We start from the raw sequence: 13,388 nt of genomic DNA, 5'->3' as shown, positions 1-13,388 counted from the left end.
TGCCAGTTTTATTAGTACTATTTTTGGGTACATATGATTTTTTGATCATTCATTATAACACTTTATGGGGCAAGGTGACCAAAAAATTGGTTGTTTTAGCACAGTTTCTATTTATTTATTTTGACAGCGTTCACCTGAGGGGTTCAGTCAAGTGACATTTTTATAGAGCAGATTGTTACGGACATGGCGATACCTAATATGTATACTTTTTCTCATTTATTAAAGTTTTACACAATAATAGCATTTTTGAAACAAAAAAATTATGTTTTAATGTGTCCATGTTCTGATAGCTATAGTTTTTTTATTTTTTGAGATTTTCTTATGTAGGGGCTCATTTTTTGCGGGATGAGGTGACGGTTTTATTGGTACCATTTTGTGGGACATACGCGTTTTTGATCACTTGGTGTTGCACCTTTTGTGATGAAAGGTGACAAAAATTGCTTGTTTTGACACAGTTTTTATTTTTTATTTTTTACGGTGTTCATCTGAGGGGTTAACTCATGTGATATTTTTATAGAGCTGGTTTTTACGGACGCGGCAATACCTAATATGTATACATTTTTTTATTTGTTTCACTTTAACACAATAATAGCATTTTTGAAACCAAACAAAAGATGTTTTAGTGTCTCCATGTTCTAAGCGCTATAGTTTTTTTATTTTTTGAGAGATTTTCTTATGTAGGGGCTCATTTTTTGCGGGATGAGGTGACGGTTTTATTGGTACTATTTTGTGGGACATACGCATTTTTGATCACTTGGTGTTGCACCTTTTGTGCTGCAAGGTGACAAAAATTGCTTGTTTTGACAGTTTTTTTTTTTTTTTTACGGTGTTCACCCGAGGGGTTAGCTCATGTGATATTTTTATAGAGCTGGTTTTTACGGACGTGGCAATACCAAATATGTCTATTTTATTTTATTTTTTCTATTTTTAATTTTTTTTTATTCCTTACTTGGGGACCTTTTTTTTTTACATGTGAAACTTTTTTTTATTTTATTTTTTTCAACCCTTTATTTTTTTTAATTTTTTTTTTACACTTTTCGTCCCCCATAAGGTCATACAAGACCTCTGGGGGACATTTGCTTCACTTTTTCTTTTTTTTTTTCACTGTTGATTTCTCCTGTAACTGGGGCTGACATAGTAGCCCCAGTTACAGTGGAAATGCACCCCCCAGAGAGGCTGTACAGCGTGATTCGGCGCTGTACAGCCTCATAGCAGGGCTGATCGAGGTCTCTGAGAGACCTCACACAGCTCCTGCACGCTCCGGTCCTGGCGGTCACATGACCGCCGGGCCGGAACAGGAAGCGCACAGCGCTTCCTGCTCTGCAGACACAGCGCTCGGTGAGCGCTGTGTCTGCAGCGATCTAGAAGGCAGGGACACCTGGGCACTGTCCCTGCCTTATCTCCGGGTTGCCCTGCTGTCACTGACAGCGGGCAACCCGATCAGCAGCTGCACGATTAGCGTGCAGCTGCTATTTCTGAAAGGACGTTTTAAAACGTGCTTTCAGAAATAGAGGTCCACCCATAGGACGTTTATATCCTATGGGCGGACTTAAAGCGGTTAATGAAGGTGAGGTAATCAACATTTTGTTGACCGAGGCAACTTCTTTTGTCAGTGACAATGCCTCCTGCTGCACTGAAGGTCCTTTCTGACAGGACACTTGAAGCGGGGCAGGCCAGAAGTTCTATCGCAAACTGGGATAGTTCAGGCCACAGGTCAAGCCTGCACACCCAGTAGTCAAGGGGTTCATCGCTCCTCAGAGTGTCGATATCTGCAGTTAAGGCGAGGTAGTCTGCTACCTGTCGGTCGAGTCGTTCTCTAAGGCTGGATCCCGAAGGGCTGTGGCGATGTGTAGGACTGAAAAAGCTCTGCATGTCCTCCATCAACAACACATCTGTAAAGCGTCCTGTCCTTCCCGACGTGGTCGTGGTAGGAGGAGGATTACTTTCACCTCTTCCCCTGTTAGATTCCCATTGTGCTGTGACATCCCCCTTATAAGCTGTGTTAAACATATTTTTTAGTTTGGTTTTGAACTGCTGCATTCTTTCTGACTTTCGGTAATTTTGTAACATTTCCACCACTTTCTGCTTATACCGGAGGTCTAGTGGCGTGGCCACCCAGTACAGGTCGTTCTCCTTCATCCTTTTTATACGAGGGTCCTTCAACAGACATGACAGCATGAAAGACCCCATTTGCACAAGGTTGGATGCCGAGCTACTCATTTCCCGTTTCTCCTCCTCACTGATGTCATTGACGGTCTGTTCTTCCCCCCAGCCACGTACAACACCACGGGTCCCAGTTAGGTGACAACAACGAGCACCCTGGGATGCCTGCTGTGGTTGGTCTTCCTCCTCCTCAAAGCCACATTCCAACTCTGACTCCTCTTCCTCATACTCCACTTGCAGCGTTGCCGCAGGTCCGGCAAGCGATGATGACAAGGCTGTTTCTGGTGGTGATGGTGACCACAACTCTTCCTCTTCCTCTTCACGCTCATTTACAGCCTGATCCAGCACTCTTTGCAGGGCACGCTCCAGGAAGAAAACAAATGGGATGAGGTCGCTGATGGTACCTTCGGTGCGACTGACTAGGTTTTTCACCTCCTCAAAAGGACGCATGAGCCTACAGGCATTGCGCGTGAGCGTCCAGTAACGTGGCAAAAAAATTCCCAGCTCCGCAGAGGCTGTCCTAGCACCCCAGTCGTACAAATAGTCGTTGACGATTTTTTTCTTGTTGGAGCAGGCGGTCGAACATTAGGAGTGTTGAATTCAAATGTGTCGGGCTGTCGCAAATCAAGCGCCTCACTGGCATGTTGTTTCGGCGCTGAATGTCTGCAAAGTGCGCCATGGCCGTGTAGGAACGCCTGAAATGGCCACACACCTTCCTGGCCTGCTTGAGGACGTTCTGTAAGCCTGGGTACTTAGACACAAAGCGTTGTACGATGAGATTCAACACATGTGCCATGCACGGCACATGTGACAACCTGCCCAAATTCAATGCCGCCAACAAATTTCTTCCATTGTCACACACCACTTTGCCGATCTCCAGTTGGTGCGGGGTCAGCCACTGATCCACCTGTGCGTTCAGGGCGGACAGGAGTGCTGGTCCGGTGTGGCTCTTTGCTTTCAGGCAAGTCAACCCCAAGACAGCGTGACACTGTCGTATCCGGGATGTGGAATAGCGCCTGGGGAGCTGGGGGGGATTCAGTTGATGTGCAGCCAGACGCCGCAGCAGAAGAGCACTCAGCCAAGGAGGTTATGGAAGAGGATGGAGTAAGAGGAGTAGAGGAGGTGGCAGTAGGCCTGCCTGCAAGTCGTGGCGGTGTCACCAACTCCGCTGCAGAGCCACACATTCCATGCTTGGCAGCCGTCAGCAGGTTGACCCAATGCGCAGTATAGGTGATATACCTGCCCTGACCGTGCTTTGCAGACCAGGTATCAGTGGTCAGATGGACCCTTGCCCCAACACTGTATGCCAGAGATGCCATGACTTCCTTTTCAATCACTGAGTAGAGTTGAAAAAAATTTGTCCGGCTACCTTCGACTGTGGTGTCCCAATAGCGACAAATTTTGTGAGGGCCTCAGACTCCACCAGCTGGTATGGTAAAAGCTGGCGGGCTAAGGGTTCCGTCAAGCCAGCGGTCAGATGCCGGGCAAGGGGGTGACTCTGTGACATTGTCTTCTTACGCTCAAACATTTCCTTTACAGACACCTGACTGTGGGCAGATGAGATGGAACTGCTGAAGGTGAGAGGCAGAGTGGCGGGTGGTTGAGAGGGGGCAATGAGGACAGCAGTGGTTGACGTGGCTGAAGATGCTGGACCAGAAGGAGGATGGTGGCTTTGAGTTTGTGTGCTGCTTGTACTCATGTGTTGATCCCATTGGCGTTTGTGATGTGAGATCATGTGCCTTCACAAAGCAGTTGTACCGAGGTGGGTGTTGGACTTCCCACGACTTAGTTTCTTCTGGCACAAGTTGCAAATGGCATCGCTGTTATCAGAGTCAGACACACACAAAAAATGCCACACTGCTGAGCTTTGCAATGACGGCATTCTTGTGGTGGCAACAGAATGCATTGATTGGCGTGCTGTCTGTCTGACCCCGGTTGCTGATACATGCTGTCTGACTCTGCCACTAGCTCCTTGCGACGACCTTCCCCTGCTTCCAACTCGTCTCTTCCTTCTCTCTGTCTCCCCTTCTGAACTTTCCCCCTCTTCTTCTTCTCTTCGAGCAGGCACCCACGTGGCATCCACGGACACATCCTCATCATCAACCACTTCACTTGTATCTGACACCTCAGCAAAGGAAGCAGCAGCGGGTACAACATCATCATCATCATCAAACCGTACGTCCATGTGTGTAATGCTGCCTGACTGAGACATATCCCTGTTATCTACATCCTCTGGCAATAATAGTTGCGCATCACTAATTTCATCCAACTGATGTGTAATTAACTCCTCTGAGGGATCAAGTGAAGCGGCTGTGGTGTCTGTGGTTGTAGTGGTGGTGGTGGCAGCGGGCGAGAGAGTGGTAACTTGAGAGCAGGTGACCAAAGCTGAGCTGGAGGAGGATGGTGCGTCAAGGTTCTTAGCGGAAGCTGTTGAAGATTGGGTGTCCTGTGTAAGCCAGTCAACTATTTTCTCTGAATTTTTGGGGTTCAGGGTTCGTGGCCTCTGAACACTGGGCATTATTCCAGGGCCAGTGGAAATCACAGCACCACGAACACGACGGCCCCTGCGGGGAGGCCTGCCTCTGCCTGTCATTTTTTTTAGATAAGTGGTACTATGCATGCAGTGGGCAGTGGGCACAGTACAGTCTGTGTGGGCCTGACACACACGGGCTTGCAAATGTGATTATATCACTGAAAAATATTAAATATAATATTTTTTTATCTGTGAGGTATTTTCTGTCACACCCTGTATGAATGGTGTGCACACAGTGCTGTCTGTGACTGAGCCTGCAGCCTCTCACACACGGGCAGCCAGGCAACTGCAATATACTGTATATATATATATATATATATATATATATATATATATAAAAAGCAGACTGATGTACCAGCCCTGAAAAGCTCTTTTTGGGGTGCTGTCAGGACGCTGTCCTTACAGCAGATGAGTCTGTGGACACAGAACACTGCCCTAGCTAATGCTTTCCTTATTGAATCAGCAGCAGCAGCAGCACTGTCCCTCCTCTCACTGAGAATGCAGCTTCCGAATGAATCTAAAATGGATGCTGTCCAGGGTGTGGGAGGGTCTGGGAGGGAGGGTCTGCTACTGATTGGCTGGAATGTGTCTGCTGACTGTGAGGTACAGGATCAAAGTTTACTCAATGATGGTGTATAGGGGGTGGACAGAACATCGCATATGTTCGTCCGCCGCGGCGAACGCGAACAAGCTATGTTTGCCGGGAACTGTTCGCCGGTGAATAGTTCAGGACATCACTAAGTGTGAATACATTCTTATGATGTTCTTAAGTGATGTTTGTAAGTGAAGTGACTTTTTACGGAGAAATTTTGGCACTTTTGTAGTTAAAAATGTGGCCTGGAGCTCAGAAAAGAAACCCCTGAAGAAGTCTTGGGAGGCAAAACAAGTTGAACACTTGTGAGCTCCATCCTGAGATGATTCCTACTATTTTACTACATGTTTTATACAAGCTGTTCATCTTGTCAGTATTCTGAATAAGCACAGCAGGCTGTTTTATTTTTATGATCCTGATCCTGCACATTGACATTGGGCACTGCTGACCATTACTACCAATGTATAGACCTTTTTTAACTTATGCTAACGGTGGTGTGCTGGGATTTGTAGGTTCACCTGTTGTGCTCTGAGTCCTTATTTGGCTTATGGTTATTAATTTATATTTGCAGAGAGGAACAAGACCCATTTGAGCAGGTTGTGCATGCTCGGTTACTATCATAACTGTCTCTCTGGACGACCGGAATGATTTCATATTCTGCACTTAGGTAAACAAGAGTCCACAATAAAATCAATAAGTCAATGATAACTTCTGTCAGGTAGCTTTTATCATTGTTCCAGAAAATACATCAGAAATGATTTGTCACCTCAACAATAGATGTTGCAACAGATTTCAAAGGCAAGGAGAGACAAGCAGCATGACACTCAAGGTTCTACTTAGAAATGTCATCCGAGTGCCAATCAGTTTAGAGAATTACAGTAACCAAAGCACTCATGACATCAAGTCTCAGACAATTATTCCAGAGCAAAGAAACACAAGGACTCAAAATGTAAATAACCCAGCAAATTAGAAACTTCTGGGGCAACAAAATGAACCACATCCTGAGGAAGAAGGGTACTGCCCACTGTAGTGACATTAATAGCCTTAGACAGTCTAAGCAAAGGTATCTTTATCAATTATACAATTTTGGCATAGATGAAATTAGCTGTTCTTTGCAGTCAATAAATGCCTTAGCCCACAAAGAATGTTCTCTTTAAAACAGTTGTACAGGTAGCAGTATGTTATCAGAAAGAAAAGGTAATACCTAAGTGTTTGTGTTTTCCTGTAGCTGGACTGGTGCTTAGACAGGACGTGAATAACCAGATTATCCACAATACAAACCAAATCCAAGCTCTCTGTATTTACTTTTACAATTCGGAGTGGTGCAAATCAGCATAGGTTTATCAGGAGGTAGGCTATTAACATGACCAGCCACGTATGATCATCAGTTCCAGATGAACACAGCAGAAATTTAAAGTAGAATTTATAGCTTTCATGGAGCATTACAGATTCCCTACAATTCCCAGAAATATGGTCTAGCAAGTTGAGCTGAGACTGTGGTGGCCTTCTTGGAAATGCAAGTTTTTGGTTCAAGGTCTTGCATTTGATTAACTCCTTTCTGATCTGTAGTAGTTCTTCTGTTGTGTTACTATACAAAATAACCTGTTCAACAACTGCACTTCCAAAGTCAGGATTTACGCTGACAATTCTGGTTAACAGAGTGCAAGAGACCTCACAAATTCATCTTTTCCCACCACAAGGAGGATATGATGTGGCTCCTGAAAATTCCCAGGTTGATGCAAATAGGTATAAGAAGAAACAGACAAGCAAGGCGTTGGTAATGAGAGATAAATCTCAGAGCTTGAAGCAAATCCAAACATAGTCAGGGTCAGAGCTGATTCTAATAACCAAGAAGGATGACAAGTGTCAAAATGATAGGCAATGAATCCAGAGGAGTAGTTGTGTCAGATAATCAGAAGTCAAACCAACAAACAAGTACATCAGAAAGGATTTTGTATGACTGCTATATAATGATAGTATTCAATGGCGGCACAGTAAAGTCAACACACATTGTATGACTTACCTGTATGATCCTGTTAAGCTGGCATTATATTTTTCATAAAAAACATCTTCTTTGGTCAATGACACTACTGTCCTGATATTTTCAACAACTTCTGTTGATATCTAAAGATTAGCGAAAAAAGTGTTTATAGAAAAAAAAAATTGCAAATAGTGATGGAGAAGCATAGGCAATATTCTAATTTGTGATATTTTGTGATTTTTTTTGGCCTAATATTCACCATAAATTTGCAAATTCGTGATCTACAGTCATTATGTTCTTGATTGTTAAAATCGGCAATGTAATATGCGCATATTGCACACGAAATACAGGCGTCGCTCACTTTTGTTACATTTTTCAAGCTGCTAGAAGTTTCCTGAGACTGGAGAAAATGGTTGGCAGCAACTTTCATGACTCCTGATCACTGTAAGTAATTTTACATTACAGCACTCTGCTCCAATTTATTCACGATTGCAGAAATTGGCACTAATGATGCGCATAGTTTTGGCGCAATACATGCAACTTCACATTCTATCAGGTCTGAGTAGATATTACTGATTGGTGCACAAGTATTGTTGTGACATCACAGCACTATGGGCCGGATTTATCATTAGCTCAAGTCAGAATAATGGAGTGAAAAATTCGCAAATTTTTGCGCAATCGCTTAAACTGAGCAAAAATTTGCAACTTTTTTCTGCTCTGCACTATGCTCGCCAGTTTTCTGAAAGTGGGTGCGTTTTCTTATGTAAATTAATTTCTAGACAGATTTACTATTGGGACTATTTAAAAAGTCGCAAAAAAGTCGCAATTTCACTCCAGTGAGGACCATGCTTATCTTATGAGACTTTTTAATAGAACATGCGACTTTTTCATAAAAATGTGCGACTTTTTCATAAAGATGTGCGACTTTTTTAAAGCTGCTTACTGACGGATAAACTGCTACCGTCAAACCACATTTATTACAGTCTTAAAGGGCCGATCATAAATCTGACTTGGCTAAAACTGACTTTAGCCATATGTTAAAGTGGAGTGAGCTGTCAGAGTCGTGATAAATCTGGCCCTATGTCTGTAGCTTGTATGTATGGACGGCAGAGAAACAGTAATTCCTATCACACTACCTAACACCCTGCACTGGAATCATCTACACTATATCAGGATATAACCTACACTGACTATCTCCCACTAACTATCTGTATTATATATATAAGCTAACTAACTATCTAATCTAACTATCTAATGTAATTGATTCAGCAATGTAAATGACACAGCAAAGCACAGAGCTCAGTAATGACACTGCTCTCTCTCACAACTGCAAAAATCAGCAGAAAATGGCTGCTGGGGAGGTTCTTATATAGTAAGGGGTAGGCAACTTTCCTATTGGTTGATAGGGATGTTACTAAGCTCTGACAAAGATATTGCAGCCTTCTCATTGGCCCACAAGCAGGAACTGAGGTTCTAGAATATTTATGATTACGAATATATAGCACAATATTCTACATCTTTGCATATTTTTGAATTGCCAATATTCGCAATCAAAATTTGCGATTAGAATATTCGCGATCAGCACTGTTAACCACCTCAGGACCGCCGTACGCAGGATTGCGTCCTGCCGGCGGTCCTGCTCTTCTGGGTGGACGCATATACGCGTCCTCCCGCGAGAGCCGAGATTTCCTGTGAACGCGCGCACACAGGCGCGCGCGCTCACAAGAACGGAAGGTAAGCGAGTGGATCTCCAGCCTGCCAGCGGCGATCGCTCGCTGGCAGGCTGGAGATCCGAATTTTTTAACCCCTAACAGGTATATTAGACGCTGTTTTCATAACAGCGTCTAATATACCTCCTACCTGGTCCTCTGGTGGTCCCTTTTGTTAGGATCGACCACCAGAGGACTCAGGTAGCTCAGTACAGTCGCACCAAACACCACACTACACTACACCCCCCCCGTCACTTATTAACCCCTTATAAACCCCTGATCACCCATGATCACCCCATATAAACTCCCTGATCACCCCCCTGTCATTGATCACCGCCCTGTCATTGATCACCCCCCTGTCAGGCTCCGTTCAGACGTCCGTATGATTTTTACGGATCCACGGATACATGGATCGGATCCGCAAAAAGCATACAGACGTCTGAATGGAGCCTTACAGGGGGGTGATCAATGACAGGCGGGTGATCACCCATATACACTCCCTGATCACCCCCTGTCATTGATCACCCCCCTGTCATTGATCACCCCCCTGTAAGGCTCCATTCAGATGTCCGCATGATTTTTACGGATCCATGGATACATGGATCGGATCCGCAAAACACATGCGGACGTCTGAATGGAGCCTTACAGGGGGTGATCAATGACAGGCGGGTGATCACCCATATACACTCCCTGATCACCCCCCTGTCATTGATCACCCCCCTGTAAGGCTCCATTCAGACGTCCGCATGTGTTTTGTGGATCCGATCCATGTATCCATGGATCCGTAAAAATCATGCGGACGTCTGAATGGAGCCTTACAGGGGGGGTGATCAGTGACAGGGGGGTGATCACCCTGATCACCCCCTGTCATTGATAACCCCCCTGTAAGGCTCCATTCAGACGTCCGCATGTGTTTTGTGGATCCTATCCATGGATCCGTAAAAATCATGCGGACGTCTGAATGGAGCCTTACAGGGGGGGTGATCAGTGACAGGGGGGTGATCACCCTGATCACCCCCTGTCATTGATAACCCCCCTGTAAGGCTCCATTCAGACGTCCGCATGTGTTTTGTGGATCCGATCCATGTATCCATGGATCCGTAAAAATCATGCGGACGTCTGAATGGAGCCTTACAGGGGGGGTGATCAGTGACAGGGGGGTGATCACCCTGATCACCCCCTGTCATTGATAACCCCCCTGTAAGGCTCCATTCAGACGTCCGCATGTGTTTTGTGGCTCCGATCCATGTATCCATGGATCCGTAAAAATCATGCGGACGTCTGAATGGAGCCTTACAGGGGGGGTGATCAGTGACAGGGGGGTGATCACCCTGATCACCCCCTGTCATTGATAACCCCCCTGTAAGGCTCCATTCAGACGTCCGCATGTGTTTTGCGGATCCGATCCATGGATCCGTAAAAATTATACGGACGTCTGAATGGAGCCTTACAGGGGGGTGATCAATGACAGGGGGGTGATCAGGGAGTCTATATGGGTGATCACCCCCCTGTCATTGATCACCCCCCCTGTCATTGATCACCCCCCCTGTCATTGATCACCCCCCCTGTAAGGCTCCATTCAGACATTTTTTTTGGCACAAGTTAGCGGAAATTTTTTGTTTGTTTTTGTTTTTGTTTTTTCTTACAAAGTCTCATATTCCACTAACTTGTGTCAAAAAATAAAATCTCACATACCCCTCACGGAATCCAAATGCGTAAAAATTTTTAGACATTTATATTCCAGACTTCTTCTCACGCTTTAGGGCCCCTAAAAAGCCAGGGCAGTATAAATACCCCACATGTGACCCCATTTTGGAAAGAAGACACCCCAAGGTATTCCGTGAGGGGCATATTGAGTCCATGAAAGATTGAAATTTTTGTCCTAAGTTAGCGGAAAGTGAGACTTTGTGAGAAAAAAACAAAAAAAAATCAATATCCGCTAACTTATGCAAAAAAAATAAAAAATTTGAGGAACTCGCCATGCCCCTCATTGAATACCTTGGGGTGTCTTATTTCCAAAGTGGGGTCACATGTGGGGTATTTATACTGCCCTGGCTTTTTAGGGGCCCGAAAGTGTGAGAAGAAGTCTGGGATCCAAATGTCTAAAAATGCCCTCCTAAAAGGAATTTGGGCCCCTTTATGCATCTAGGCTGCAAAAAAGTGTCACACATGTGCCGTACTCAGGAGAAGTTGGGGAATGTGTTTTGGGGTGTCATTTTACATATACCCATGCTGGGTGAGAAAAATATCTTGGTCAAATGCCAACTTTGTATAAAAAAATGGGAAAAGTTGTCTTTTGCCAAGATATTTCTCTCACCCAGCATGGGTATATGTAAAATGACACCCCAAAACACATTGCCCAACTTCTCCTGAGTACGACGATACCACATGTGTGACACTTTTTTGCAGCCAAGGTGGGCAAAAGGGCACATATTCCAAAGTGCACCTTTCGGATTTCGCAGGCCATTTTTTACACATTTTGATTGCAAGGTACTTCTTACACATTTGGGCCCCTAAATTGCCAGGGCAGTATAACTACGCCACAAGTGACCCCATTTTGGAAAGAAGACACCCCAAGGTATTCCGTGAGGGGCACGGCGAGTTCCTCGAATTTTTTATTTTTTGTCACAAGTTAGCGGAAAATGATGATTTTTCTTTTTTTTTCTTTTTTCCTTACAAAGTCTCATATTCCACTAACTTACGACAAAAAAATAAAAAATTCTAGGAACTCACCATGCCCCTCACGGAATACCTTGGGGTGTCTTCTTTCCAAAATGGGGTCACTTGTGGCGTAGTTATACTGCCCTGGCAATTTAGGGGCCCATATGTGTGAGAAGTACTTTGCAATCAAAATCTGTAAAAAATGACCGGTGAAATCTGAAAGGTGCACTTTGGAATATGTGCCCCTTTGCCCACCTTGGCATCAAAAAAGTGTCACACATCTGGTATCGCCGTACTCAGGAGAAGTTGGGGAATGTGTTTTGGGGTGTCATTTTACATATACCCATGCTGGGTGAGAGAAATATCTTGGCAAAAGACAACTTTTCCCATTTTTTTATACAAAGTTGGCATTTGACCAAGATATTTCTCTCACCCAGCATGGGTATATGTAAAATGACACCCCAAAACACATTCCCCAACTTCTCCTGAGTACGGCGATACCAGATGTGTGACACTTTTTTGCAGCCAAGGTGGGCAAAGGGGCACATATTCCAAAGAGCACCTTTCGGATTTCACCAGTCATTTTTTACACATTTCGATTGGAAAGTTCTTCTCACACATTTGGGCCCCTAAATTGCCAGGGCAGTATAACTACCCCACAAGTGACCCCATTTTGGAAAGAAGACACCCCAAGGTATTCCGTGAGGGGCATGGCGAGTTCCTAGAATTTTTTATTTTTTGTCGCAAGTTAGTGGAATATGAGACTTTGTAAGAAAAAAATAAAAATAAAAAATCATCATCATTTTCCGCTAACTTGTGACAAAAAATAAAAAGTTCTATGAACTCACTATGCCCATCAGCGAATACCTTAGGGTGTCTACTTTCCGAAATGGGGTCATTTGTGGGTTTTTTCTACTGTTTGGGCATTGTAGAACCTCAGGAAACATGACAGGTGCTCAGAAAGTCAGAGCTGCTTCAAAAAGCGGAAATTTACATTTTTGTACCATAGTTTTTAAACGCTATAACTTTTACCCAAACCATTTTTTTTTTGCCCAAACATTTTTTTTTATCAAAGACATGTAAAACTATAAATTTAGCGAAAAGTTTATATATGGATGTCGTTTTTTTTGCAAAATTTTACAGCTGAAAGTGAAAAATGTCATTTTTTTGCAAAAAAATCGTTACATTTCGATTAATAACAAAAAAAGTAAAAATGTCAGCAGCAATAAAATACCACCAAATGAAAGCTCTATTAGTGAGAAGAAAAGGAGGTAAAATTCATTTGGGTGGTAAGTTGCATGACCGAGCGATAAACGGTGAAAGGAGTGTAGTGCCGAAGCGTAAAAAGTGGCCTGGTCATGAAGGGGGTTTCAGCTAGCGGGGCTGAAGTGGTTAATAAGCAGACATTTAAAGCAAATACATTGAAATGCACAAAAACTGAGCTGGTGGTCATTTACTGTGACAAACATTACAACTTACTTCTCCTTTTATTACATTCAATTACAATTAACAAATTAGATGAAAGGTTTGCTATAGGGCCCAGCCTTTTCTAGTTACAACTCTGCTCCTGATCTAGTGATTATTGCAGCACAGGGCTCCTGTTACAAATAAAAGAGAGTGTATGGATCACTAATGCATTCAAAAGAACACACCGTGGGTGTTCAGTAAAATGACACCATTTGGAGTATACTCTGGGTTGGTAGAAGTGTTGGCAGTCACAGCCTCCCCCTGTTCTCTACTATTGTGGAT

The 13,388-nt window shown here is 44.0% G+C and overlaps 1 pseudogene; it reads right to left on the bottom strand.

Annotated features, from left to right (window-relative positions):
• Window positions 1–13,388, bottom strand: part of LOC122939475 — a 200,068-nt pseudogene that overhangs the window by 75,481 nt on the left and 111,199 nt on the right.

This window comes from Bufo gargarizans, chromosome 5, assembly GCF_014858855.1.
Source record: "Bufo gargarizans isolate SCDJY-AF-19 chromosome 5, ASM1485885v1, whole genome shotgun sequence".
NCBI lineage: Eukaryota > Metazoa > Chordata > Amphibia > Anura > Bufonidae > Bufo > Bufo gargarizans.
This window is presented reverse-complemented; position numbering and strand designations above follow the sequence as displayed.